Source organism: Manis javanica, chromosome 6 (genome assembly GCF_040802235.1).
Source record: "Manis javanica isolate MJ-LG chromosome 6, MJ_LKY, whole genome shotgun sequence".
NCBI lineage: Eukaryota > Metazoa > Chordata > Mammalia > Pholidota > Manidae > Manis > Manis javanica.
Window position 1 is genome coordinate 134,991,798 of NC_133161.1, and position 26,742 is coordinate 135,018,539.

General features: G+C 43.6%; 1 long non-coding RNA gene across 2 annotated transcripts in view; it reads left to right on the plus strand.

The window, feature by feature from the left end:
* The window catches only part of LOC108392835 (uncharacterized), a 44,489-nt gene that overhangs the window by 13,238 nt on the left and 4,509 nt on the right, over positions 1–26,742 (plus strand). For both annotated transcript variants that reach the window (XR_012132633.1, XR_005056642.2), the window contains 2 exons: positions 2,638–2,711; positions 14,642–14,790. This is a non-coding gene — a long non-coding RNA (uncharacterized lncRNA). The remainder of the gene's footprint in view (positions 1–2,637; positions 2,712–14,641; positions 14,791–26,742) is intronic.

Sequence of the window (26,742 nt, forward strand, 5' to 3'; positions counted from 1 at the left end):
CAGGGAAATGTCCTTAGGAAATACTGGAGGTAGAGGCATCTTATTTCATCCAGGTGATAAGGTCAGACAAGGTGATTCATGCCTTGAATCAGGGTTCAGAACAGTGGGTAACTAATTCCCATGCACTTTCAGGAAAAAGCTCCTAGCCAGTTTTAAGCCTATTTCCTCTGAGGCTTTCTGGGCCGAAGATAAGGAGAATCAGCAGGAATCTGAAAAGGAGGCTGAAAACTCTACGTCATTTTCATTTTATTAATTTTCCCTCCATGCCAATTGCTCCTAGCTTAAACAGCTTCAGCCAATTCACCTAGCTAATCATGCAACTACATCTTAGAACAAAGGTCTCCTCCTGTGTAATTAGCAAGTACCAGAGCCCCTGGAAATGTGACCGCATCAGAGAGAGGTACCCACCCCAAGGACTAGTAAATTCTGAGAAAGATGAAATGCTGCTTGTCTTGCCAATGGGTTTCAGCCCTGGGCAAGTTTACTATGGATTCAGTGTGACCAAAGAAATGACAGTAGGACGTTCTTGGGGCAAAAGGGTTTATTACCTGGCTTGTTTTCCCAGTGGTAGATGAAGCACTAGCATCTCTGCCTCCACCCCGAGTGCTAGGCCGAGCTCTCTATATAGTGCAGTAATCACTTATTGCCTATGGGTGTGGAAGCAGTAGCCTAGCAACAGGCCAGTTACATTATCAAGTGGTTTAAGTTCCGTGAGGATCCTGGCCATAGGAACCCCACTTCCCCACACTCCACCCCTCCAGGATTCTTGACTTACAATCTACATGCCCTCAATCTTCCGTAATGGTCCCTGTGTGAGAAAGCTGAAACACTGTAACCAGATTCCACAACAGCAACAGAGGGTAACAACAACTTAGCAATAACAACAAAAATTAAGATACAAGATTTTGAACAAAAATTATAATAATCCTCAAGCCAGAGGAGGTTCCCAATCCACAAAGACCTTAGGGGCAATAAGACACATGTTTTAATGACACCAACATGGGCAAATCTCATCCATCAGGTAGCATCCATGCAAGAGAATGGTCCTGTGATAGGACTGTAGCAGGAAGGGGGTCCCTTCCAAGTCTAGTATATCATACTTTTACTCCTCTCCCCATGGGGATTACTGAAGTGTCTATATATAGTGCTACTGGAGGTGCATGCACTGGCCATAATGATAAAACAAAACTCCCCAGTAAGATGCTCCTACCTTATGGCCATTCAGGATATACTACTGTGATATTTGGGGGCCACTCTGCTGCTATTCCAGGAATACACAGGAGTCCAGCTTACAGGCCTTGTCCCCAAGGTGCCAGGAAAGTCAGCCATCGTTGGTCCATGTGTCAAAAGGTCCAAGGCCAAGTCCACTCAGTGGAGTCTCCAGGGTTCATTGGCAGTTGGTGCTGGCAGCAAGATATTATTCTGGTGGCTGAACCTTGGCTTCAATGATTCTTCCTTGGTTTGTATTTATAGTTGTATAGGGGAGGCAACCATATGTGTTAACATGTCTATGGGGCTCAGGGGTCCCTTTCTGGGTTTCTCATGCAAACATTTAACACTGTCCATAAGTGGACTGACCATCCCCACAGACTATTGGTATCTGACTTTAGTCCACATTTTAACAAGCTAATGTGCCTCTCTATCATGCCTGCTTTGGTAGGATTATATGGCACCTGAAAGTTCCATTTGAGTCCAAACTGTCACACCCATTCTTGCAGTACATGTCCAGTAAAATGGGTGCCCTGATCACTCTCAGTTACCCTTGGTCAGCCATTGGAGGCAAAGAGACACTCCTGGCCTCTTTTGGTTGTCTGCTGGTCTGCACAAAGTGTAGGAAAAGCAACCAGAAGTCCAGTAGCTGTGTCCACACAAGTCATGGCATACCACTATCCTTCTGACACAGGTAGGTGCCTAATATAGTCTATCTGCCACCTGACGAGGGTTATCAACCCCTTAGCTATTGTCCCACGTTGCTGCGGAACTGTGTAAGTCCCTTTTAGAGCATACGACACACTCCTGCTGGACTCTACTAACCTCTTCAAAGGTCAAAGGCAAGCCCCACCGATGGGCTATAGCCCACATTGTCTTTTGCCCCACATGCAACAAATGCTGATGTAACCATTGGGCTACATCAGAGGCAGGCTTTCCTTCTAAACAAGGTATCTGGGCCAATTTATCTACTCCATAATTTCCTGGGTATGCCAGTGGCAAACCACCTGTTACATGATATACTGTAATTGTTTTAGTCTGACCACAGGCCCATAATTCTTGCCATAATTCTTGCCCCCAAAGAAGTTGGTGACCAACCAGGCAGTTGGCATGGTACCAGGTTGGTAGCCACAGGGTCAAGCCCCAATAGGCAGCCCAGCTGTCAGTACAGACAACTACAGGGGAGGGCTCCTGGCTGACCACAGGACACAGCCTGCAACTCTGCCCATTGACTGCTCTTACCATCACCATCTTCCATCCATATTGATTCAGTCTTAGGATGGAAAGCTATGGCCCTCCATTTTGGGGGCTGCCCATGGCTGGAGTCATCTGTGTACCATGCATCTTCGGGTATAGGGGCTCTTCCCTCCCAACAGGGACTCTCTGCTACTAATGGTTCTAAAGTAAATTCTTCCTGTTTTTCACTAGTATATGTCACCGGCCCCAGTAAGCATTGGAGTTCTTCACTCAAGGGGCTACTAGAGGGCACTACACTGCTGTAGGTAAGTACCCTACTTGGCCAGTGTGGGCATTTGTGCCACACCACTCCGTGGCTTTTGGGTCCAGTCTCATACCCACCCCAAGATGGGACAGGTGGTTATCACCTTCATCAGGGCCATTCCAGTGATGGTTTCTGTAGCCGGCAAGGCATGATACATGGCAGCCAGTTGTTTTTCTGTTAAAGAGTATCGTACCTCTGCCCCTTTCCAGTTGTGACCAGAATCCAATAGGTTGGCAAGTTCATTCAAGCCACTGTGAGAGACCCCAGCCATAACTGTCTTAAGTCACATGAACATCCAGCTCACAGGGCCTTGATGGGTCTATCACATTCAAAGCCTACACAGCCTTAACTATCTGTTTTGCTGTAGTAAAGGCAGTTGCACATGTCTCATCCAAGTCCTACCTAATGCCCTTTCATACCAACTGGTATAAGCACTTCAGAATTTGTGCCACGTATGGGAAAAACACTCTCCAGAAGCCTAGAAGACCCTAAAACTCCTGTAACAATGCTACAGTTGTAGGGGTAGGAAAGGCCTGGACTTTTTGTATGACTTCTTCTGATATAACTTTAGTCTTACCTGACCAGATGAACCCCAAGAATCTGACAGACAAACCAGGTCCCTGAACCTTGGTACAGTTCACAGCCCATCCTTCCTCCTGTAAAAGTTGCAGCAGTCTTGGTGCTGCACCTTCTAGATCTGCACCTTCTAGATCTGAAAGAGAACCAGACATGAGCATGAACATCATCAATATAGTGGTATAGCTGCATTGTTGGCAGTTTCTCCCATGTAGCCAAGTCCTGGGCTACAAGTCCATGACAGATGATGGGGTTGTGGAAGGACAGTGAAAGTCCATTGCCCTCCTTCCCACATGAAGGTAAACTGTTCCTGACTTTCCTGCCCCATGCCAATGGGAAAGAAGGCATTGCAAGATCTACCACGTAACGGTATGTTCCTAGTTCATGGCTGAGGGTATGCATTAGGTCTGTAATAGAGGGGACAGCAGCAGGCATAGGGGATATGACTTTATTTGGTTCTCTGTAATCCACGGTCATACACCAGGAGCCATCTGGCTTTTTTCTGGCCACACTGGGGAATTGAAAGGACTATGGGTGGGCTTTATAATACCCACCTTTTCCAGTTCCTGGAGGGTTTCTCCAATTTCTTTATGCCCTCCAGGCAGTTTGTATTGTTTGATATTAGTCACCCGCCAAGGCACAGGCAACACTATGGGCAGGTGCCTAGTTTGTGCCCCCAGAACTGCCTTCACCACACGTACTCTCAGTCTGAGCTTACCTGCAGTGGTCTGCAACCATCAACCCTGCAGGATATCAATCCCAAAAACACTCAGGGATGAGAGATATACACACAGTATACTCCTTTGAGGGTAGATGCCCTATTCCCAAAGGGATTTGGGCTTGTTTCTCTCTGAAAACCTTACTTCCATATCCATCTATGATAGTGGGCATCCTGGGGAACCACTCAGGGTTACACTGAGTCAGTGAACATTCAGCCCCTGTGTCCACCAGAGCCAGGACACATTGTATGTTCACTGAGGACCAATGGATAGCTATTTCAACAGGTGGGCTCTGGTCCCCCCAAGTCTCTCAGTACCTTGACCCTCCCCTCAGTTGAACTGTGCTCCCCAATCATCTTCCTGTGTGGGCTTGAATGAGGTTGGCTCACTCTCCAGCAGTAAGTATTGCAAACACACAGGCTGAACTTGTGGATCTGTCTCTGACCTCTGCCTCTTTGGTCTTAATGGCTAGAACTGCTGCTCTGGTTTCAGTTGTTGCCATAGCTCCAGTAAGATCCTATTTGACTTCCCATTTAATTTCCTTCCATTTGCTCCTGCCTGTATTAAGTCAACCCACATCTGGGTCCTTGTAAATTCTTCTGCAATTCTGGCTCAGTCTTCAGCAGCTCTCTTACCTTCACCTCAATTCACAGGGCCTTTAAATTCTTCTTGTAAGTATCAGACCTTATTTCTTTCCATGTTCTCATTGCTTCAGCCTCCCCTAAGCCTGCTACTGTATATGTAACCTCACTTATGACCCCTGAGGGTCAAGAATGGCCACTAGAGACCCAAAGAAGGTTGTGGGAGCCATTTGAAGCACAGTATTTCTCATCCCTGTGGTGAAAGGCTCCTCATCTGGGCCATGATTCTCTGGGCTATAGATGGCATTTCTTATGCTAGTTCCCATAACACCTGTTGGAGCCCAGCATATGTCTGCCATCTAGCAGGAAAGTATGGTGAATCACCCTAACTGGGCCACACAGCATGGCGTGTAGCCATAAACCAATCAAGGAGGGAGTGATTTCCTAGGGTCTGACGTACACTTTGTAACTGCTGCCTCAAGGTGGGCTGTACCATCAAGTAAGCCAGCTTTCCCATCCTGATCCAGACAGAACAATTCCATCCACTCCTAAGTCCCACAGATGCAGGAGCCAAGCTGATATTGACTCTGAGGGCTTCTGCCTAAACCGGGACCCCAAATCCACCAGCTCAGCCTGAGTATAGGGGCAGAGCATAGAGTGCTTCATGACCTGCGGAGGGGGCTGCATCTCTCCTTGGGGAACTCTCAGCTGTTGGGTCTTTATTTTCTTTACAATCACTGGGTGTGCTCTCAATAGAAGAGGGGTCAGTGCCCCTGGCATCACCTCTTCATCCTTCCCCACCTCCTCCATTTCTGGGACTGATGGCACCCTTCTCTCCCCTCCCCTGAGTGCCTCCTCTGCTACACCCTTTACCTTTTCTACAGCGCCTCGCAGCAATTCTGGCTCAGTCTTCAGCAGCTCTCTTACCTTCACCTCAATATTTAGCAGCTGGCATTCTTGTGCCACCTACACCTGTGTTTCTCTTGGCTGTTCTCTTTTTCCTTGCTGGCCTTTTCCTCCTTCAAAGCACCTGGCAACACTGCTGTCTCATCCTTTAAGGACTCTGTTACCTCTTCAATGGCACCTCGCTGCTGGTGTTCTGGTGCCGCCATTTCTTGCATCTTTTTCAGGAGCATGTGCCTCTCTTCTGGAGACTTTTTTAATACTGTGAGAAGCAGCCAACTCAGTCCCCTCTACCTCATGAGCACTCTATCCCTCAAAAGACTTACTTACTGTACCAGGGACCACCCCTACAGCCTCAGGTGTCACCTCCACTTGCCTCCAGTCCTGGGGTGGGGCACAGCCTCTAGGAAGCAAGCCACTTCAAACCACATACCCATTGGGGGACCAGTCCACTCTCTCCCCATTCATAGGGGCAGCCTGCTGAAGCATCCCTCCCATAAGGGCAGCCTGTATTTTTCCTTAGTCAACAATGAATCCTGCCAACTATGCCAATTGTCTTGCCAATGGATTTCAGCCCCAGGCAAGTTCACTATGGATTCAATGTGACCAAAGAAATGACAGTAGGACATTCTTGGGGCAAAAGGGTTTTTTACCTGGCTTGTTCTCCCAGTGGTAGATCGAGCACTAGCGTCTCTGTCTCTGCCCAGAGCGCTGGGCCGAGCTCTCTATATAGTGCAATATCGCTTATTGCCTATGGGTGTGGAAGCAGTAGCCTAGCAACAGGCCAGTTACACCATCAAGTGGTTTAAGTTCCGTGAGGATCCTGGCCACAGGAACACAGGAACTCCAACTTCCACACACTGCTGCCTCTGCCTGCTGCAGGGCCCTTGCACATGCTGATTCCTCTGTCTTGTCACCATAGTCCATATCCTATTCTGGCTAATTCTCTCATCTTAGAGAATTCAACTGAAGCTCTTTCTGGTCCCAGAAACCAAGTCAGGTCTCCATTACTTTCTCTCAGAACCGAGTTTGCTTCTCTCTGGCACCTATCAAAGCTGTAATTAAATAGTTAATTGGCTATTTATTCTTTAGGACCTGCCTCCCTCTTTGGAATGTAAATTCCAGAAAGTCATAGACTATAAACTATGCTGACAGATACTGTATCTCAAAAATATTACCCATCCTGCACATAGTAGTTGGTCAATAAATAAGACATAAATGCAACTTACTTCCCTTTCACCTCACCTTTTAAAATATTTTCAAAATCTTTTTGTCCCTTTCAGGTCAAAGTTAAATGTCTTCTCCTCAGTGAAGATGATGTCATCTCCTTTTTGACATTTAAATCTACCCAGCATTTAAAACTATCCAACATTTAAGTCAATTCCTCATTCTTCTCTGTCCCTGTAGCATGAAGACACAATAGCCTCTATTTGAGGCATATGGAATTGCTGTTCTTTAACAGGCCAAAGTGGTTGAATATCTTTAACCTCCTTTGATTAAATCTAATAGTTTATGCTTTTATCTCTCTTGCTAATATGTGAATTCCTTGAAAACAAAAAACATAATTGCTCATCTACAATATCTAAAACAGCTAACGTAGGGCCAGTACACAGCAGATGCTTAATAAATGTTGGTTATAAGAATGCCTGAGCAACTGACTAATCACCCCTCTGACTCTGTGCTAAATTCCAAAGTGACCTTTATCCACTGGACTCCTCCAAATTTGGGGCACTCCCTGATGACAAAATGCCTTTATGGACTAAATTTTTTTTTTCTGTTTCCAACTGGACACCTTCACTCAGAGTCAAGGAATTCATTCCCAGCTTACAGAAACCACAAGCTCATGGAAAACTGAGGTTATTGCTTGTTGAGAGAAATAACATCAAGATGGGTGAGATCAGTCTAAATGCTCAGGTTGTGCCTGCCAAGGGGACTGTGAAATTCCATGAGACTCCCCCAACTTCCTTCACCCACCTAGACAGCCAGACCCCTCCAGTGTCTATCTAGCCCTTCCATGAACAGCTGCTCAAAGGGGAGCTGCAATAATTACACACTAATGATTTTGATTGGCCTTGCCTACCTACCTGTGATGATAGTTGAGGCCTCAACACCTGTTGCTGGCACCAGCTCACCACAAGCAGCTCTAAATCACAGGAGTGATGACAGGGGTTGCTGAACCAGCCCTAGTGATTTTGTTCTTCCAGAACTTTAAACTAATTGGCCGCTAAACTTTCCGTAAGGCACTTAACATATTAACCACTCATTATTGCTCCAAAGCCTCAAGAACCTATTCCAATCAACCTCAATTTTAAGAAAATTCATTCTTAAAGTTAAGAAATTGCATAAAACTTGCAGGCTGATTTGGTTCCTGGAGAGAACTCGTTTCCTGGCTTGCAGATGGCGGCCTTCTCATTGTCCTCACATGGTAGAGAGAAGGAGAAACCTCTCTTGTATCTATATGGGCACCAGTCCCACCATGAAGTCCCCACCCTGCTGCCTAATTACCTCCCAAAGGCTCCACTTCCAAATATCATCACACTGGGAGTTAAGGTTTGGACATGTGAATTGGGAGGACATAATAGTCAGTGCATAACATCCTGCCTCAAGTCTACACCTCAGACAGCCTTTCCTGACTTCTTCAGAAAAAAAGCAAACTCATGCTTTGGAAAGTACCAATTACCTTTTGGCGAGCTACCCTATTACATTTCCAGTAAGTTAAAGACATGTGTCATTGAAAATTGTCAGAAAGTGCTAGAACTGAGGCATGCATTCTGTATTGTCCCAATGTGAGTAATTTCATCCTAGGTTTTTGGAATTACGCCCATTGAACATCCATAATCTGGGGGTAATTATGTTATGTAATTATGTTGTGATCTCAAGAGTCCACAAAATTTTCTTCCTAAGGTATCATTCAGCATTTCCAGGGAAATTCCAAGGAACATCAACTTGTCCCCAAGGTTCCCTCCTCCCACACTATCCATCATATCACCATATTAGAGGCCATTTCTCATTCAGTGTATAATTAGAGTGAATTTCCCCAACTGTTCCTCAGACATAGATACCAAAAAGGACAAACCACCAAGTAAAAGTACGTGAGGATGAAACCCACATAAAACTCCTCCCAATGAGCCTCATCCATCAAGGCCTTGGCCTTGGGATTGTTCTATCTGTCTACTCCTTCCCAGTCCTACCAGGATTATGCTTTTTTATACTTATCATTTAGAATCCTTGAGGATGCAGCCTGGCTTGCTCCTGTCCTTCCTTTCTCCTTCCATCCTCCTTCCTTTCATCCTTTTCCTATCCTCATTCTTTTAGCTTTCCTTTCATTTGAATCCATTTTTGCTGATTCTCCTCGGATCTGGCTGATGGACAGCAGCCCTCGACAAATCCATGGATTTGCAAAATGAGTCTGGCCCCTGAACTTGGCACGCATGGCTCTGCTGCCGTTCCCAGGCTCCTTCATGCTCCTGTTCCTCCTCCCACTTCGCTTTCCCCTATAAGAGTATGACTATGGAATCAGGGTCCATAGTCAATGGCTATGGACTCAGACTTCTGGTTGGAGAGCTTGTTACAGAGGTAAAGCAAGTCACTTAATTTCTTAACCTTGCTTTCCTCTACAAAAAGGAGACAATAATACCACCTTTGTCTTCAAAGAAATGCTATTAAGAGGCTCAGGACCCTGCCTGGCACACTGGAAGTGCTCTGTAAGTGTAAATGAGCTCTGTTTATGACACTACTAAGTAGTGAACACCTTGAAGCTGTGGTCTATGTCTACTTTGCTGTCACTGTTGTTTGGGGAACTTTATTGAGGCATAACTGGCAGGCAGTAAACTGCACATATTTAAAATGTACGATTTGATGATTTTTGAGATATTTAAAACCATTGCCACAATCAAGATAATGATATGGGAATATAAATTATGTAGCCACTATGGAAAACAGAATGGAGTTTCCTCAAAAAAATTAAAAATAGAACTACCATATGATCTAGAAATTCCACTTCTGGTTATTTACCTGAAGAAAACAAAACAACTAATTCAAAAAGATATATGCAAACTATGTTTATTGCTGCATTATATACAACAGGTGAGATATGGAAGCAACCTAAGTGTCAGATGAAGGGATAAAGAAGATGTGGTATATATACACAATGGAATATTACGCAGCCATAAAAAGAATGAAAGTTTACCATTTGCAACAACATGGATGGACCTAGAAGGTATCATGCTAAGATAGAAAGACAAATGCCATATGACTTCACTTCTATGTGGTACCTAAAAAACAAGCAAAAAAACAAAAACCTCAGACACAGACTCATAAATAGAGAATGTACTGGTGGTTGCCAAAGGAGAGGGAATGGTGAGGGTGGGGGGCATTGGGTGAACTAAGTGAAGGGGAGTAAGAGGTACAAACTTCCAATTATAAAATAAATAAGTCACAGGGATGAAAGTACAGCATAGGTAATATAGTCAACAATATTGAAATAACTTTCTATGGTGACAGATGGTCACTACATTTTTTGTGGTGAGCATTTTGAAATGTATATAAATGTTGAATCACTATGTTATACCTTGAAAGTATTATAATATTATGTAAGCTAGACTTTAATAAAATGTTTTTTTTAAGATAATGAACATATCAATCACTTCCAAAAGTTTCCTTATGCTCCTTGGGAAACTCTATCCCCACTCTCGTTTCTTAACAACCACTGAACTGCTTTCTGACCTTATAAATAAGTTTGCATTTTCCAGAATTTCATATTAAAAAATCAGTCAGTAAATACTCTTTTTACTGGCTTCTTTCACTTAGCATAATTTTTTAAGATTCCTCATGTTATGTGTGTCAGTAGTTCTTCTTGCTGAGTATGACTCCATTAGATGAATATACCACAATTTATCAATTCACCCCATTAATGAACACTTTGGGGGTGTCTACATTTTGGAGCTATTAGAAATAAAGATGCTATAAGCATCTATATGGACGTATTTTTTCAGGTCTCTTAGGTAAATGGAATGGCTAAGTCATGTGAAAGGTGAATGTTTAACTTTTTAGGAAACCACCAAACTGTTTTCCAAAGTGACTGTATTAGTCAGAGTTCTCCAGAGAAACAGCGCCAATAGGATTTGTATATATAGAGAGATTTATTTTAAGGAGTTGGCTAATGTGATTATGGAGGCTGGCAAGTCCAAATCTTCAGGGTGGGCTGGCAAGCTGGAACCTGGGCAAGAACTAATGTGTTTCAAGTCCGGAGGCCGTCTGCTGGCAGAATTCCTTCTTGCTTGGGGAGGTCAGTCTTCTGTCCCAGCCAGGTGTCTTAGTCAGCTCAGGCTGCTAAATATAGACTGGGTGGCTTAAAAAACAACTATTTATTTCTCACAGTCCCACACACTAGGAAGTCGGGGCTCAGGATATTATCATGGTAGTGTTTTAGTGAGGGCCCTCTTCCTTGCAGATAACCATTTTCTTGCCATATTCCCATTTGTGGGAGAGAGAAAGCTATAATGTCTCTTTCTTCTTAAAAGGGCACTAATCTCAGCATGGAATTATCTAAATTTAATTAACTCCCAAAGGCCCCACCTCTTAATACCATCACATTGGGGGCTAGGACCTCAACATATGTATTTTGTGGGGGACACAAACATTTAGTCCTTAACATCAGGTTTTCAACTGATTTGATGAAGCCTACTCACATCATGGAGGGCAATATGTTTTACTCAAAATACACCAATTTAAATGTTAATTTCATCCAAAAACACACTCATGGAAACATCTGGTATAATGTTTGACCAAATATTTGGACACTGTGGCTCAGCCAAGTTATTATATAATATTAACCATCAAAAATTCCAACCTTGTCAACCTGATGCTCATACACATCTCTTTAAACCATAATTGATCCCCAAATAAAGACAATAACAAGGTCATACCTCCATCAAGCATGATACGACTGTCCTGCATACAAAGGAAAATGCACGAACCCTTTCCCCAGAAGAGGATGCAAGTCCCCTTTCCTTGGGTGACCTTCACTCTTTCCATGATAGCCCATAACTTAAATACTGTGATGTAACAACACTTACATACTATGATATGAAGTTAGTACATCTTACGTTATATGATAAGGGTACACACACACACACACACACACATACACACACATTAAAATAAGGAAGAAATACTCATGACAACTCAGTGCCTGCAGTTCCCACTGTGAGGTCTGGCCTATCAACAAGAGCTATCACAGAGCCCTTTAAAGATGCCAGGGCTCTCCTCACAAGTGTATTTCTCACAGTCATGGTGAAAGGTATGTTTTCTGGACCTTCCCAGTGTGGATGAGTATATTTTAAATGACAATTCCACTCTAACATTCCTGTCCCCCTAAGCCATTGAATGTCTTCCTCTCCGGTAAGCTAAGGCAAGTCTATCCTCTCCAGCTCATTCACTTTGGGTCACCTTTGGATCCATGTTTCAGTCAGCTGATGAAGCAAACTGCTGAGCCCTTCCTGACTTCCTAAGCTGAAACATCAGATGTAGAATCTCAGCTTTGTGAGCCCAATCCAGTGGGAATAATTGGATCCAACTTCCACCATTATTCCATATCCTGAATATCCATTCCCACACATGTTCCCTGGGCTTCTGTCTGTGTAAATTAGGAAACTCAAGTCGTTTTTTTGGATTATGTAAATATTTTTTTGGACCCACCTCTTCATAGGTCACACATTATACCTCATCTTCAGCATCCTACTGGGATTTAGGTCTAGTTATAGGTCTAGAAACAAAGAAGGTTTTGGTAAGGGCAGGTTATGGAGAAAATCAGCAATTGCCTCAGGAGAGGACATTATAGTTTCCTCAGGCAATGTGGAGTTATTCCCCTCAGGTGGGGTTGGGAAGGCTGATACCACTGGAGGTGGGAGGGCTACTTCCACTAAAGTTGGGGAGCCCTCTTCCACCAGAAAAGAAGACTCATCAGAATTTAGGGGCTCGATGTCCTCAGCTTCACTGGGGTCTTCCCAAACATCCACATTCCAACTTACAGGATCCCATTCTATCCCAATCAATTCCCTCACTTTAACAGTAGATATGCTGAGAGACTGGGCATCCAAATTATATTGAGAGAAAGAGTTTCTTTAAAAAAAATAAAGTATCAGGTCATGTGATTTGTAGGCAGAGAAGTCCCCTGATTGCAGTTTGAAAACCAAAGAACTAGGAAAGCCAATGGTATAAATTCCAAACTGGGTCTAAAGACAGGAGATGACCAGTATCCAAGCTCAAGACCACCAGGCAAAGAGAGTGAATTCTCTCTTACTCAGCCTTTTGTCCTATAAAGGCCTTCAATAGATTGCATAAAATCCACCCACACTGGGGAGGGCAATCTGCTTTACTTAGCCTACCAATTCAAATGTGAATCTCATCCAGAAACACCCTCACAGATGCACCCAGAATGTTTAACCAAATACTTGGGTACCCCACGATTCAGTCAAGTTAACATAAAATTAACCGTCACACCAGAGCTGATGTTGCAGTTTGAGTCTGAAGTCTGTCAGACCAAAGACCAGGGAAGACATAACATTGCAGTTCAAATTGGAAAGTCATCAGGTTGAAGACCCTGGGCAGACCTGATGTTGTTGTTCAAGTCCAACAGTCATGTCCTGGAAGAATTCCTTTTTGCTCTGGGGAGGTCAATCTTTTGTTCTAGTCAGGCCAAAATCAAGGAGGAGGCTCAAGGGGAGACTCTATTTCCATGCTCATTCAGGTTGTTGGAATAATTTACTTTCATGTAGTTGTAGACCTGGGTTCTCTATTTCCCTCCTGGCTTTGGAGGCTATCCTTGGCTTCTACAGACTACCTTAATGTTCTGGGTTATGGCTGCCTTGAAGTTAGCAACAGTGGGTCAACTCCTTACACTCTGAATCTCCCTGACCTCCCATTACTGCCTTCTTCATCCACCACACCTTTCTGATTCCAACCAGAGAAATTTCTCTGCAATTAGAGCTCAGTGATTAGAGTTGGCCCATGTGTATAATCCTAGGTAATGTCCATATTTTAAGTTTTATAACCTTAATTACATCTGCAAGGTCCCTTAAGCAGCAGTACCTATGTGATTGTTTGAATAATCAGAATATAGGATACGAGAGAAATCTTTAGAATTTTGCCTACCACAGATGACCATTTGTTCCAGCACCACTTGTTGAAAAAAATTAGCCTATCATCATTGAATTTACTCTGGCCCTTTTGTCAAATATCAATTGATAATATATGTATGGGACCTTTATTTCCATTCCATTGATCTAATTTTCTCTTTATGGAAATTCTACCCTGTCTTGATTACTGTGCCTTTATGAGTCTTGATTCCATGCAGTATAAGCTCTAAACTTTAATTTTTCTTTTATAAAGATATTGTGGTTATTTTAGGTCTTTATCATTTCCATAAATTTTAGAGTCAGCTTGTCAATTTCCAAACAAGGCTGCTTTCAATGGGATTACATTGAATCTATAGACCAAAGTAGGAAGAATTCACATCTTAAAAAGATGGAGTTTTGACCCATAAACATAGCATACTCCTCAATTTTTAAGTTCTTTAATTTCCCATAGCCGTGATTGGTGGTTTTAATGTACAATTCTTGAACATCTCATTATTTTGAAGTATTTCATATTTTTATGCTATTGTAAATGCTATTTTTTAATACTAATGTCTGATTGTAGCTAGTATATGGCTATATAATTGATTTTGCATATTAACCTTGTGTTCAAGCTTGCTTAACTCACTTATTGGCTCTAGTAGTATTTTATAAATTCTTTAGGATTTTCTAGGGATATGATCATATTATCTATGATTCAAGACAAGTGGACTTCTTCCTTTTCAATCTGAATGAATTTAGATTCTTTTTCTTGTGTTATTGCATTGGCTAGAGCCTCCAAAACAATGTTGAATAGTGAGATCAGACATCCTTTCCTTACAGCTGATCTTGGGGGAAAGCATAGAGTCTTTCAACAAGAAGAATTATGTTGGCTGTAGGCTTTTTGTAAATATGTTTTTCAGATTGAGGAAGTTCCCTTCAATTCCAAGATTAGTATTTCTATTTCTAGTGGGGAACAATGTTTTATCAGGAATGGATGTTGGATTTGTCATATAATTTTCTGTGTATTATTTACAGATGATCATCTGGTGATTTTTTTCGTATTTGTTAATATGATGAATTACATCATTATTCTCAGAAATAAGAAGGAATAAACTATACTGAGACATGGGACAACTCAAATGATCATCGAAGACATGCTGAGTGAAAGAACCCTATCTCAAAAGGTTACATATGTATGATTCCATTTATATGACATCTAAATGCTTTTAATGCCTTTGGTAGGACATTCTTCTTTGATATCACTAACAGTACAAAATGAAAGGATTTTGTGAAAGGATTTGTCCCTGATTCTGGGCATTGGGATTATGGGGTGGGGGATGGGTGCAGGGGAGTTGGGTTTTGTTTGTGGTTTTTCCTTTATTTTTTATTTTTTGTTATTTATATTTGCTTTTGCTTCATATTTTCCCCATCTCTGTGTATTTGGTGGTTGATTCTTTATCATTTTCAAAATAGTCCCACTGCAAAAGCTCCAAGGAGAGTGTGAAAGTGTCACTGCCCCAATGCCCTGGATTCTGGCCCCAGTTCTGCTTTGGTAATAGTGGGTGCCTGTCCCACATGTTACCAACAGCTGTGAGCAAAGCACCAACAGGAGAAAACTTGGCATCAGGAGATGGAAGGCTGGGCATTACCTCTCTGTGCCACCTAGAAAGCTTTACTCATAAGTAAGGAATGTGGCAGCCTGCCCACTGAGGAAATGTACCGCCCAAACATTTTCATGCAGATCATTCAATATATTACATGGGATTTGCTGAGTATGTCTAAGAAAAACATCTACATTTTCCTGGAAGACATTAAAATTCTCACATTTGAAACGTAATCATTTGAGAATCTTGAGGGACGCTGATGATGTGTTATAAGACAGGTTACAGCATCCAGGGCACAAATGGCAGTAAAGAGCCTAACCTGGACTCCGGGAAAGTTTTTATGTGAGGATTTTGGTATTGCTGAAACATCACGAAGAGAGCTACACTGAATTTGAAAGAGATTCAGGCAGTAATGTCAGAAGCAGCAATATAGTTTCTTCAATGACAGACTTTCATGAATATTGTTTGCAGCCAGCCAATAAGTATTGCTTATAGTTTACAAAACTATAAACAATTTTGATTCTTAGGCTTGTTTGATTCTTAAAACTAAAAGAAACAAAAAACTCTCACTGAGTCTTAGCAGCAATCTGCCTTCAGGTTCCCATTTCCACTTCCTGCTGAGACATGTTTGAGTTGGGCTGCTAGTCAGCCGGGCGGCTTTGAGAATGGGAAACATACAGCCCCAGGGCCACCAGGCAGCTGAAGTGTAGCCTAGAGTGATTTTGGAAGAATTTGTCCTCTGTCCCTGGATCCAAAAACTGGTGTCTCCCTCTCATGTGGAAAAGTCGAAGGTGAGAGGTGGGCTGGTGCCTCTTTGATGGAAAGACAGAGGGATGAAATTGCTGAGGGAGTGAGTTGCATTTCCACAGTGGTAAGGCCACAAGATGTTTTCCCCTAGGGTGAGGGTAAGCATGGAGGTGTCAGGGCTCAAGTTAAAGGAGGGCTGCCTGCCAGGATGAGGTGACCCCAGTGGAAAGGGTATGTCGAGTACAATGCCACCCCAGGAAAGAATCAGCATTGGGACGTCTGTCATGCAGAAGGCAGTACCAGTCCAGGACACCGTCATCACTATCTCCCCTCCTTCCTATTTACGCAAGCTCAGAAGGCACCATCTGCAGCAGGAGGCAGGGGAAGGTGAAGGAACCAGGAGAGAAAAACTGCCTGGCCCCTCCTGCCACAAATTTGTGAGCCAGCTGTAGGGGAGGGAAGAAGCTTTGAAATGGATAAGAGTTTGCCTTTCAAGTTAAATTAGGTGGAAAATGAGACTATGTCTGAAGGTACCTGGGAAAGCAAAGGAATCTGCCAAGGAGATTGGATAGAGAAGGTTTAGAGGGTAGTGGTGTGAATACAAGATCAAGTTATTCCCACAAGAAGCTTCAAGCAGTGCCTCCACACTCCGGGACCTGAACAAGGTATCTTTAGGACGTGCTGAGATAGTAATTCCCTTAGCTCTCAAGGTAACTGTGTGGGGCCTGGAGAAAGCAGAGACCCCAGGGGCTAACATATCTGGATGTTTCTGGCCACAATACAATTATTACTTTCTGCATATGCCATGACCTGAACAATATTGGGAGCCTTGCCTATTGCTCTTCAGCAAAATAGTTACAACTAGCAGCAAGTAATTGATTGTGATTACCTAAGAAAGTGACATTTCCTATCCATCGCCTCAGCAACCACAAGAGAAGTAAATAAATCACCTCTCCTGTTTAACTAAGTGTTTGACCAAGCTACAAGGAATGAGCCTCATATTTTTTAGGTGAAAATTATATCTTTTTCCAACTAGTATATATGGAAAATAGAATATGTGCATATGTTTGATTCTGTAAACTAATGTCAAAATTCCAGAAGATTCTTAAAGCCTCAGGAGGAATGACTCAACAAGGGGAATTTGAGGAAGGGGGTAGTGCTAAAAAGCTGAAGCAGAAGAGATTTGATCAGTTATTGACTAAAGGAGCTGTCAATCATTTCTGCTCAGCAAATTGGGTCACAGCGTATTAGTTCACAACAAATTAGATCACAGGAAAGGAGAACCCAGTGGGTGGTCCTAAAGGGAACTCAAGGTTTGAAAGGAGGTGATGTAAGGCAGGCTGACCTTGAGAAAGATGTGGCTGTCATAGAAGCCAGACTCAACTGCCATATTAGGGTGATGGATGAAGACTAGAAGCTTTAGAGAAGGGTAGAGCCAGCATTAGTTTCTGGCTGGTGTGCATGCTTCAGTCAAACAAAAACTACACAGAAATGTGAGGCAAAGAGGAAAGGATCAGAAAGCAAAGATAGAATCTGGAACCACGGGAAACTCCAGGAGACAGGTAGAGGGAGAAGCTGGCTCGAAGCCCAGAGGCAGACACAAAATGTCCCACTCACCGAAGGGATCAGAACAGGGTGGGCCTGAGAAGCAGGGTCCAGAGGAGGTGCACACCAGCCCTCAGCTGGAAAAGGGCATCGGAGAAGGTTCCGGGAGAGATTGAATTCCTACCCAGCTTGATAGATGGGCCAACCCAAACCTGCCATGGATTAGAAGTTGTTGACTGTCATTTTTCCAGTTCATATCAAGGAAAAGGTAAGGACGGGGTACTTTTTCAGATCTAGCAACCAATAATTGGTGACCATAAGAAAGCTAAACTACTTTTGCTCAATTATTTCAATATCTGTGGGGAGAGAAGTGTTCTTTTTGAAAATGTTCATGGAAGTCTTGGCTTATATTTAAGAAGGTTCAAGAGATACTACACATTGATGCTGATGAGAGGAGAAATCTGGATGCTCATAGCACTTAGCACACAGAGCAAATATTTTCAACATACTTGCCCCACCCTTTTCCATGCACACAAGGTTGAAAATAGAGTTTGAGGGAAAGCAACTGATTAAAAACTTGTAAACTTTCCCCTAACAATTTGAAATCTAGAGATGCGCCAATGTTCTTAAAGATAAGGGTGGATGGGGCTGTTGGGCAGAAATTTAATATCTCGATTTTTCTCTACATTTTTTTAATTCAATGATCACTGAAAAAATGATTTGTTCTGTGCCCTGTGCACTTCTAGAAACTTAAATGGATTGCTTCACTAAATCTTCATTTACCCTTCATCATCCTTGAGGTAAGGCACTCTTTTGAACCTTATTTTACAGATGAGGGGACTGAGGCCTAAAAAGGGTATGTGTAATTTGCTCCTAGTTGAGAGCCGTCTGATTTCAGAGGCTACATCCCTCACTATATACATGGAAGACCGAGATGGGGTCCTCACGTGGTATCAGAGCAGGTTGGTTCAGTCTCTGAAGGGCAGAGGTGCAGTCAGCTCGGGTGAGGGGAGGCATTTGAGGTATACAACAAGCAACCAACAACTGGCATAATTTTGTACTTTTCAGCCAGTGGTTTTTGTCAGGACCAAGTCCTCTGTGAGGCGGAGGAGAGGAGGGTAATGGGAGTGTGCTTAGAGGGGAAGGGAGGGAGTGACTTGGAACTGGTGTAGCCAGGAGACATTTCACCTCCATATGGAATTCATATGGAGTTATGTGGCTTAATTTTTTTTTAATTAAAAAAAATGGCAAGGATGAATTGAAGAGCCTTGGCCAATTTTGGTGTGGACCAATGAAGTTAACAAATTGGGACAGATTGCCAAAGTAGGGTATGTTTTTCATTTTCTTTTTGAAAGAACAAAATAATAACAGACAAGTTCATGTATTTCCAGTTCAAGAGGGGACTAGGTATGATGATATAATGGACAGAACACTTACTCAGAAGGCAGGAGAATGGGTCTAGGCCCACCTTGAACAAATCATTTAAAATTCTCAGCCTCAGTTTCCCTTCTATAAAATAAGCTCTTTCTGTATGATCTTTAAAGTCCATTCAGTGGTGGAATTTTAACGCTGACGAATTTGTTGCAAAGAACAAATAAAGTAGGTACTTTAAAAATAGTAAAGGCTATAGAATATGACTTTTTTGAGTTCATCTTTCGCTTGCCTCTGGGCTGAGGCTCCACATCTCACCAGCTGCCCCTGCTGCCCACAAAAGCCTGAAGCAGGAACCCAAGTTCTTGATTAAATGACAAATGGGACAGCCCCCCATGGATGGAGGCAACTAGTAGCTGCAGGTGTTGGTGAAAGACTGTCTACTCAGAAGGGGTTCCCTCCCAGCATGAGCACTGGGGAAGTGAGGATTTGATAAGAAACTGGCATTTGGAGGAGTGTTTATTGGAAAGCAGCTCTGCCCCTGTACAAGGAGTCTTTACCCAGAATGTCCATGAAGCCCTGTGTTCTTGCAAATGGGGAATGCAGCCTGTATTCTTCTGCCTCTCGTATTAGTTTCATCAATAGGCCAGTTACCAGACCTAAAAGCCTCAAGGTGCTGCCCCATTCCAGGCCTGCCTATCATTTCTACACCCCATTACTCACTTTTATGAGCCTGAGTTCAGTTTGACCCTGGTTATACACTAAGTCCTGAAGTTTACAATATGTTGTTTAGCTTCTTGTGCAAAATGAGGCCCTTTATTTTTTTCACACGCCAGTTGCTTTGCAGGGCTCCCAGGATTGAATGTTTTGCATCTGCCTCTTCTCTGCAGCTTCTCTATTCCCTGCTGTTATCTTTGGCTCTGTTGCTATGGGCGGGAATATTTTTTTGTCCTTGCTTAATAACTGCCTGGCTGCGAGAGGAGCTCATTTCTCATTGTATTGGTGGAGGATTAGCCGAGATGTTTGGGAGATATTTCCTGTATTAAGCAGCAGGGGAGAGCTTTCTGGGCCTGTGCCTTCCTTTGACATAACGTCATACATTTTTTTTTTTTCACTTTCTCCCTTGGAATGTGCTGAGGCCAGTTATTTGCATCCAGAGCAGCAACTCCTCCCTGACACTTTGCAGATTCCCATCCTTTCCAGGTGCCCTTGTATAAACACTTCCTGGGGAGGCTGCAGTGAATCTCAGGCAATCATTTATTGATTTTTCTGATATTTGAGGCTCAGGAATACTGTGTGCACTACTGGGCTGTGCTGCTTCGGACGGGCTGCATCACCAACCTGCTTTCCAGGCTTAATCACCTTTAAGCCTTGCATACTTGAGATTATCTGACAATCAACTCATCGGCTTTCCATTGGAGCCAATACCTCACTGACCATTAACTCAAAGTAGATATTCTGTGTTGCCTAGAAGTAATAGGATATCAAGTTTACAGCTCTGTCTGAAACTCTCAACTAACTGCCTGTAGATTTTTGATATTTTTATGTCTGCTTATGACAATCCTCAGAAAATGGAGAAAAGCTATCTGGAAAAGTTACCAAAGGAGGGCAAAAGTCTGAGAATTTTTGGTTCTTGATTAGATTGTGTTAAAGAAGAATAAATGCTCAAAATCTGGAAGTTGCTACTAAAAGTTTGGTGGCATTGCAGTGGAAATGACACAGGCTGGGCTCAGAGCAGGAGTCTCTGGATTTTAAGTCGGAGGTCACTCCTTCAAAGCTCTGGAATTTGGGAGACACTCATCTCTCTTTTTTTTCTCTCACAATTTTCTCATCTGTAATATGAGAGTGATTCTGACTCATAAAATTGTTGCTGAGAATAGTGCGAGAACACCTTGTAAACCACAAATACAAGATTATTAGAATTATGTGAGAATATGTGTGAAAACATTTGCAAACTGCAAAGGACTTTACAAGTGCTAATAGCTGTAGGGACTACAAGTGAAATCCTGCTAAAGATTTAAACACACTTCAGAGAGTTGGGACCACCATTTTTCCTTGCAGTGGTTATTTATCCTTCTTTTTAAATCTCATCTGAATCCCCTGCCTGAGTTGGAGGAATCCCCCATCATACCAGGCCCAGCCTATGTGCCACCAGAGTAGTACAGTTGCCAGATGCTTGCTTCCTAGTCTTGGGCAGGAAACTAGGTCCTGGTGGCTTGGCCAGATCAGATGCTCCTGCCCTGGACTTTGCTCTAGAATCCAGTAATATAAAGGAGATCCATTCTGGCTATAGGAGGACACAGGTGACCCCCACATCTATGCTGGACAAGCAATGGTAGGGGATCAAATGAGGCAGCCACTGTTCACCTGGCTGCTGGGAGCCGGGAGCAGCTGGTAGTTCCTTCAGTTGTTGGGCAGCTTGCATGTCACTCCTGGTGGCCTCACCTCCCAGCCAGGTTTTGCAGATGACTCAAGAGATTGCCTAAGCTACCCTAGATCCTTTTATCGAAAAGTTTATTATGTTCAACTTCAAACATACAGAAAACTAGAGGGAATAGCATAGTGACGCCCTGGATACTTGTTATCCAGTTCAACAATTATCAATATTTTGACAAGTATTTCACCTGTTTCTTCTCCTTCCCTGACCTCTTGTTCTTGTTTTTGGTTGAAGCATGTCAAGGTAAATACAAAATATCATATTATTTCACCTATAAATATCTCAGTGGGCATTTCTAACTGAAAAGAACATTTTTTTGATATGACCATGTCATTTTTCCACCCAATGGCATTAATGGTAATGCTCCAGTTACCCTATACATCCCAATATACATTTCTGCTCAGATAAGCAAGAAACCCTTTGCCTTACTTGTAAGACAAATAGCACTCTCTCCCTTGGTTTATCATCTTGGCCCACAAAGTAGAAATGCCACCCTCTGGAGGTACTGAGGAGAGTAACTTCCACCCCTCTCCTCTTTCACTCTGTACAGGAGTGACTTACCTGGTGAATGAATTGGGAGTAAAGACCTGCAATGTGTGGCTCGGGCTCTTCCCAGCACCTCTCTGGAGATCTGCTTGCCCACAGGGCCCACCTCCAGCTTCCAAGGACTGAGCACATGTGGTCAGTGCCCAGGGCCACATCATAGGGGAGATCTGGAGTTTTGTCTCTTCCCTGAGGAGTGTGAGGAATGATTCTGGGTATATAGATCTCTCTACATCCAAACTACCCCTATATGACACAGCCTGAGATGTGGCTTGGAGCAAATAACATGCTTTGACAGTGCATCCACGCTGCACTCTATTGGCAATAAAGCTGATGTTTTCATCTCTTTAGTTTGATGTCGGCATTATTCTCCAACATCCCAAATTTAGTGGAAAAAACGAAAAGGCAATCTTTTTATGAGCCATCACTCTAACATACTCAAATGTATTCAACAACCATTCCTCACACCAAACCCAGCACTAAGACCAGTGATGCAAAGATGAAGAGAACAACATCTCTGTCCTACTGAGCCCACTGCCCACAGGGGTGATCACAGCAAACAGAGGCAACTCTTGGGATTCTGTGGGCACAGATTCTGGGAAGTGCTCCCAGACTCTGTCATGGGTGGGGGGGTGTACATTTGGATGAACAAGATTTCCTCAGAGAGAGCAGGGGGACGGGCATCCTGACAGACGACCTATGTGCAAAGCTCTGTCCCAAGCACAAAGCACAGAGGACAGGACGGGGTTGGTGGGTGTCAGAGAGCCTGGAGCTGTGGAGGCGGGAGGCCAGGGTCAGGTGGTGAAGAGGCACAAGTGTCCACCTAAGACACTCGGACCCCCTTGGAAATGCAAGGGGGTGACATTGAAGGTTTATAAACAGAGGAGATTTTTGAAATATCTTTTATCAGAAGTGTGGAGAATGAATATACAGAAATGAGACGTGACTCTGAGAGAGCACTTAGGATCCTATTGACAACAACCCACAGGAGACCCAGGAGGACTTGGGCAAAGCGGGCAGGAGGCAAATTCAAGAGATATTCTGGAGATTTGATTGCAGCTCCACTTGTTCCAAAAAATAATGTTTCTGTAAATATGCATAGACTATAGCAAGATTTTAAAAAATAGAAGTAGACAGCACCCGGGTGGAGATGCTCAGACAGCACCTGGTGTCATAAGCTCCAGAAAGGATGGGCTGTAGATAATGATTTAGGACTTAATACCATTCAGGTGGTAATTGACATGGGGATTCATGATTTCCCAAGAAAATGGTTGCAGATTACAGTTTGTGCAATATTGTGCCTTTAGGAATTGTTGGGAGCTCACACAAAATTGCTTTGTTCTGGTAAGAAGGTAGTTTAGTAGTGTGGCAAGGAATCTGATCTGATATCGTGTTAGCCTACCTTGTACTCCAATACAAGTAGACAAGCATTTCAACATTTCCCCATTGCTTCTGAATTGTACGAATCCCTAAGTTAGAGGTCAACCATAGTATGAGTTTACCTTATCTTATAATCCTCTCTCCTAATTCTTCCTGGAATATACTCTATATCAAATAATAGGACTTCTGTCCAATCCCTAGAAACCCTGTGTCCGTGCCTTCACTTGGATATTTCTTCCTTCTGGAATACTTTCTACCCAAGACCTCGTCTTTCTGAAATCCTGTTCATTTAAAGAGGCAGTACTCTGATGTCATTTCTTCTATGAACATTTCCCTAATGGTTGAACTTCTGCCAACTTTTGTTAAGAACATTATACATGCAAAGCACTATACTAAGCATGAGAGAGATGCCCATATCAATGAGACACAGTTCCCACCCACTAAAAGGTCAAATCCAGCAATCTGTGTGACCCACCAACTCTATTATGAAGTGATTTGCATTTCTCAAAGTCTAGCCCCCCCACCCCCTAACTACACACTGTTAAAATTCAGATTCCAAGGCCACACCCAAAATCCACTGGATGAGAATGTCCAGTGTGAAGCTTAGAAATACATTTTTAGACAAGTTCCTTAGGGACCTTTGTGCCCTAGGTAGAATATTTGACTTCCTGCCCAACAGGGTTATTGTTAAGGTAAAGTTGAGACACACATGGGTGTGACAATGCTTTGAAAATGGCAAGGCATCATTTTAAGGGACTGTGGTAGGTATTTTTTTTCTTTTTTTTTTATTAAGGTATTATTGATATACACTCTTATGAAGTTTTCACATGAAAAAACAATGTGTTACTACATTTTCCCATATTATCAAGTCCCCACCCATACCCCATTGCAGTCACTGCCCATCAGTGTATAAGATGCCATAGATTCACTATTTGCCTTCTCTGTGCTATACTGTCTTCCCCTGGACCCCTCACACCATGTCTACTAAACATAATACCCCTCAATCCCCTTCTCCCTCCCTCCCCACCCACCATCCCACACCCCTCCCCATTGGTAACTGCTAGTGTGGTAGGTATTTTTTAACCAAAGTGCATTTTTCATTTCTGTTCCAAAATCCTATACCTTTTGGCCTTGACCTTAAGTTCATCTCTGTCCCACCCTAGGGGTGGCACAGGTGATTTTTAGGGGATTCATACTGTCTATTGGATGGAGAGGCACATGTGTCAGATATTACTCATATCTTTACTGTAAACTCCACCCAGAATCTGAAAACATGGTTAAACTCCAGCTGCTTACATCACCACCAACTTTGATTAGGAGCCATAAAAAATAGGAAGCATCTGGAGGTCAAAATCAGAGTTGGCCGTGGACGAGATGGTGAAGTTAGCAGTTTTATCCATAGGGTTTCCTGCCTGGCCTTTCTTTGCCTTCCCTACTCCTCACCCACACCTTGGGGGCCTTTCTAGCCAAGACACCTTCCCTAGTTTGGAGAAGAGCTGATGACCTAATTCTTACTAAGGTATTAGTGACTTAAGAGTTAACCTTCTCAGGTTTAGAATGGGATGGACTATGAGGCAGTGCTTCACTCAGAATAAGTAAATAGTGGTAGAATTGTAGTCAAATGACAAGCAAGTCAGGGATATTTTTACTTGGAGGAATATTCTACAGCCACCCCACCCCCACCTCACCAAGTATGATGCCACACAGGTGACCTCCCACTACTGCAGGTTATCCTAGGACCAGCCCCGGCGGCTAGGAGCATTGGTCATTTACTCTGGGCACCAGATAGATAACACATTATGGGCAAACTGCCAGAAGTCATTAAAATCCAGGAAAGAGTAACACCATAATACAGTTATGATGAGTACGTCTCAGGCCGCGGCTAATCTGGGCTTGGGAAACTTTCTGGGCTGGCTTAGCTCCAAGGCCACAGAGCGCTGCAGTTAATCCTCCAGGACTCGGATGGTGTCCAGAATCCTCTCTGGTATGGGCTGATCGCCTGTTTCTAGGCGCAGCCGGCCTCCACCCATATCCTGATGGGACACAGTAGGAGAAAGACCACATGGAAAAGAGAGAGTTTAGTGAAATAGAAAGAATGTTTAGCTGATTCTCAGGGAAACCTGGAGTCCAGACCCATCAGTGCCACTATTAAACTGGGTCACCATATGCAGGTGACTTCCCCAGTGACAGGCTCCATTTCCTCATTGGAAAGGGAGGGCCTTAGGTTAGGGGCCTTAGAATCAAAAGCCATGCCAGTCCTGAGAAGCAACTATCCTGTGTTCCAAAATAAACAGAACCTTATGCATCCTCCATTACGAAGGGGTAGAGGTTCTTATGTGGCCACACATCCAACAGTCATGCAGCATGTGGTGCCTTTGCTTCTCAAAGTGTGGTCCCTGGAACCTACAGCATTGGCCCCCTTGAAGCTGGGGCAGAATCCCAGCCCTGCCTACTCAACCAGCCTGTGTGTACACAAGATGCCCTGGTGGTCCAGCTGCACACTGGAGTTTAAGAAGGCCCTGTTTATGTGTGTGGCACTTGTCTGGGCATAAACTTTTCTTGGTTCCTCATCACTGCAAAGTAAGCCCAAACTCCTTAACAAGGCTCAAGGGCCACCGCGAGCTGGTTCCTGCCTCCCTGCCCAGCTTTGCCTCCCAGGTCCCCCCTTTACTCTCTCCAGGGCATCCATGAGGACCTCCCTTGCTATGCTGAACAGGCCATGTGACAATCAGATGCAAAATTCCCTCTGCTCCACATAATTTTCTCTACAGAACCATCTGCCTTTGTTATCGCCTGTGTTATTCCTTCAACCAATAATCAGGGAGAATTTCCTACATCAGGCACCCTTCCTGGGACTGTCCTCACGAAGCATATATTGCAAGTCCTCTAAGTTTCAGCTTCAAACCACATTCCCCAGAATGGTTTTCCTGACTCCCTGAGAAGGTTAAATCCCTGTGCCCTACAGTCATAGTGGCCTGCACACCCCTTTGTAACACATTACATTTTAGTCTAGTTGGTGATTCGAGTCTTCTTTCCCTGTTGGACTGCAACTCCATGAAGGCAGGGCCTGTGTCTTGCTTGCTGCTTGCAACCTCTAATGCCTAACCCACCAGCTGGCACAGAGGGGGGCTCCATGAATATCCACTCAGTAGAGGGGACAGGCAGGGAGGGACATGGCTGAGATACAAGGATTAGGGGTGTGAAAATGGGATTCTGCTGGCCCTCATCACAGACATGAGGGAACAACTTTTATCTTGGACTCTTATTTCTTTGATCTAAACTTCCAAAGAGATTATCTGTGCCCATAATGTCGTGCCCTTTGGAGAAAGGAAATCTAAGTTGGCATCCATAGTGGAATTCCCATCTGCCCAGATCTGACTGGGATCCAGGCCTTACTCTCCCTTCCACTGAGAAAACTGTGGGCGTGAATTCTGGGTGTGACTGCTGTGGGGTCTGGACTATGCGCTGCTCTCTTCAAGCCCTGGTGACAGACTGCAGCTTGCTTCCCA